General features: G+C 56.7%; 1 long non-coding RNA gene across 1 annotated transcript; it reads left to right on the forward strand.

The window, feature by feature from the left end:
- The first annotated feature begins 502 nt into the window (after window positions 1-502).
- Window positions 503-3,381, forward strand: LOC130587521 (uncharacterized). The gene is made up of 3 exons (XR_008966803.1): window positions 503-566; window positions 2,387-2,522; window positions 3,330-3,381. It is a non-coding gene; the product is annotated as an uncharacterized LOC130587521 (long non-coding RNA).
- The last annotated feature ends 544 nt before the right edge of the window (window positions 3,382-3,925 follow it).

Raw genomic sequence — 3,925 nt, forward strand, 5'->3', positions numbered from 1 at the left:
GAGTGACACCTGTGTCATTGTCACCTGAGTGTCACCTGAGTGTGTGTGTCATTGTCACCTGTGTCATTGTCACCTCTGTCATTGTCACCTGTGTGTCACCTGTGTGTCACCTCTGTGTGTGTCATTGTCACCTGTGTGTGTGGCATTGTCACCTGGGGAACATTTTCCCCAACCCCGAGGCCACCTTCGTCAAAGAGATGTGAGTGACACGTGTGTCATTGTCACCTGTGTCATTGTCACCTGTGTGTCACCTGTGTGTCATTGTCACCTGTGTCATTGTCACCTGAGTGTCACCTGTGGCATTGTCGCCTCTGTGTGTGTGTCATTGTCACCTGTGTCATTGTCACCTGAGTGTCACCTGTGTCATTGTCACCTGGGGAACATCTTCCCCAACCCCGAGGCCACCTTCGTCAAAGAGATGTGAGTGACACTGGGTGGCATTGTCACCTGTGTCATTGTCACCTGTGTCATTGTCACCTGAGTGTCACCTGTGTGTCACTGTGTGTGTGTCATTGTCACCTGGGGAACATTTTCCCCAACCCCGAGGCCACCTTCGTCAAAGAGATGTGAGTGACATTGTCACCTGTGTCATTGTCACCTGTGTGTCACCTGTGTCATTGTCACCTGGGGGACACTGTGTGTGTGTCATTGTCACCTGAGTGTGTGTGTCATTGTCACTTGTGTGTCACCTGTGTCATTGTCACCTGGGTGTCATTGTTACCTGTGTGTCTGTCATTGTCACCTGTGTGTGTGGCATTGTCACCTGGGGAACATTTTCCCCAACCCCGAGGCCACCTTCGTCAAGGAGATGTGAGTGACACTTGTGTCATTGTCACCTGTCATCTGTGTCATTGTCACCTGTGTCATTGTCACCTGTGTGTCATTGTCACCTCTGTCATTGTCACCTGTGTCATTGTCACCTGTGTCATTGTCACCTCTGTCATTGTCACCTGTGTGTCACCTCTGTGTCACCTGTGTGTGTGGCATTGTCACCTGTGTGTGTGTGGCATTGTCACCTGAGTGTGTGTGGCATTGTCACCTGGGGAACATCTTCCCCAACCCCGAGGCCACCTTCGTCAAGGAGATGTGGGTGACACTGGGTGGCATTGTCACCTGTGTGTCACCTGTGTCATTGTCACCTGAGTGTCACCTCAGTGTGTCCCTGTCCCTGGGTGACCCCTCCCTGTGTCCCTGTCCCTGGGTGACGCCGTGGGGATGTCACAGTGGGGTCCCTGTCCCCGGGTGACACTTGGTGGGGTCACAGTGTGGTCATTGTCCCCTGGGTCACCCTCAATGTGTCCCTGTCCCCTGGTGACACCTCAGTGTGTCCCTGTCCCCGGGTGACACTTGGTGTGGTCACAGTGGGGTCACTTTGTCCCCTGGGTCACTCTCAATGTGTCCCTGTCCCTGGGTGACGCCGTGGGGATGTCACAGTGGGGTCCCTGTCCCCCTGGTGTCACACTGGTGTCACTTTGTCCCCTGGGTGACCCTCAGCATGTCTCTGTCCCCTGGGTGTCACTTGGTGGGGTCACAGTGGCGTCACAGTGGTGTCACTGTCCCCGGGTGTCACAGTGGGGATGTCACAGTGGGGTCCCTGTCCCCTGGGTGACCCTCAGCCTGTCCCTGTCCCCGGGTGTCACTTGGTGGTGTCACCCTGGTGTCACTTGGTGGGGTCACAGTGGGGTCACAGCAGGGTCCCTGTCCCCGGGTGTCACTTGGTGGTGTCACTTGGTGGTGTCACTTTGTCCCCTGGGTGTCACCTGTGTGTCCCTGTCCCTGTGTGACACCGTTGTGGGGTCACCCTGGTGTCACCCTGGTGTCACTTTGTCCCTGTCCCCGGTGACACTGTGGGGATGTCACAGTGGGGTCCCTGTCCCCTGGTGTCACTTGGTGGGGTCACAGTGGGGTCACTTTGTCCCCTGGGTCACCCTCAGCCTGTCCCTGTCCCCGGGTGACACTGTGGGGATGTCACAGTGGGGTCCCTGTCCCCGGGTGACACTTGGTGGTGTCACCCTGGTGTCACTTTGTCCCTGTCCCCTGGGTGTCACTTGGTGTGGTCACAGTGGGGTCACACTGGTGTCACTTTGTCCCTGTCCCCGGGTGTCACTTGGTAGTGTCACAGTGTGGTCACTGTCCCCGTGTGACACTGTTGTGGTGTCACCCTGGTGTCACCCTGCTGTCACTTTGTCCCCTGGGTGTCACCTGTGTGTCCCTGTCCCCGGGTGTCACTTGGTGGTGTCACAGTGTGGTCACTGTCCCCTGGTGTCACCCTGGTGTCACTTTGTCCCTGTCCCCGGGTGACACCATGGGGATGTCACAGTGAGGTCCCTGTCCCCTGGTGTCACTGTGTGTGGTCACCCTGGTGTCCCTTTGTCCCTGTCCCCAGAACGTACCGCGCGTCCAACCTGAAGCCGCCGGGGGAGTCGACGGTGCCGGCGTCGAACCTGCAGAACGCGTTCCGCATCATCAAAGAGGTGCAGAAACGCTACAAGACCCGCGAGGCCGAGGAGAAGGAGAAGGAGGTGGGTCCTGGGCAGCYCGTGGTCACCCAGTGGTCAGCTCATGGTCATCTGATGGTCACCTCATGGTCAGGTCATGGTCAGCTCATGGTCACCTGCTGACCGCCTGATGGTCAGCTCATGGTCACCTGATGGTCAGGTCATGGTCAGCTCGTGGTCACTTCATGGTCATCTGATGGTCACCCAGTGGTCACCCAGTGGTCACCCAGTGGTCAGTTCATGGTCATCTGATGGTCACTTCATGGTCACCCAGTGGTCACTTGATGGTCACCTGATGGTCAGGGAGAACTGGGAGAGCATTTGGGCAGCGGGCGTTGGGTGGTCAATGTTGGGTGGTCATTGGTGAATGTTGGGTGGTCAGTTAAGAGGGCATTCAGTGGTCACTGAGCGGTCACCGAGCGGTCACCTGATGGTCACCGAGTGGTCACCGAGTGGTCAGTTCATGGTCAGGGAGAGCGTTTGGGCAGTGGGCATTGAGTGGTCAGTGTTGGGTGGACATTGGTGGGTGTTGGGTGGTGAATGTTGCATGGTCAGTTCAGAGGGCATTCAGCAGTCACTGATCGGTCACCAAGCGGTCATCTCATGGTCACCTGATGGTCATCTGCTGGTCAGGGAAGGCTGGGAGAGCGTTTGGGCAGCGGGCGTTGAGTGGTGAATGTTGGGTGTTGAGTGGTCAATGTTGGGTGGCCATTGGTGAATGTTGGGTGGTCAGTTCAGAGAGCATTCAGTGGTCACTCAGCGGTCACTCAGTGGTCACTCAGTGGTCACCGATGGTCACTGATGGTAACTCAGTGGTCACCGTGTCCGCAGGGCATCGTCAAGCAGGACTCTCTGGTCAGAGCGTTGAGTGGTCAATGTTGGGTGGTCATTGGTCAATGTTGGGTGGTCAGTTCAGTGGTCACTCCGCGGTCACTGAGGGTTAACTGAGTGGTCACTCAGTGGTCACCAATGGTCCACAGGGCATCGTCAAGCAGGACTCTCTGGTCAGGGAGGGCTGGGAGAGCGTTGGGTGGTCAATGTTGGGTGGTCAATGTTGGGTGGCCATTGGTGGATGTTGGGTGGTCACTCAGCGGTCACTCAGTGGTCACTCAGCGGTCACCAATGGTCACCATCTCCACAGGGCATCGTCAAGCAGGACTCTCTGGTCAGAGCGTTGAGTGGTGAATGTTGGGTGTTGAGTGGTCAATGTTGGGTGGTCATTGGTGGATGTTGGGTGGTCAGTTCAGTGGTCACTCAGTGGTCACCTGATGGTCACCGATGGTCACTGATGGTCACTGAGTGGTCACCGTGTCCGCAGGGCATCGTCAAGCAGGACTCTCTGGTCAGAGCATTGAGTGGTCAATGTTGGGTGGTCATTGGTGAATGTTGGGTGGACATTGGTCAATATTGGGTGGTCAATGTTGGGT

Source organism: Malurus melanocephalus, unplaced genomic scaffold (assembly GCF_030028575.1).
Source record: "Malurus melanocephalus ecotype Western Australia unplaced genomic scaffold, MMel_1.1 scaffold_2038, whole genome shotgun sequence".
Lineage (NCBI taxonomy): Eukaryota > Metazoa > Chordata > Aves > Passeriformes > Maluridae > Malurus > Malurus melanocephalus.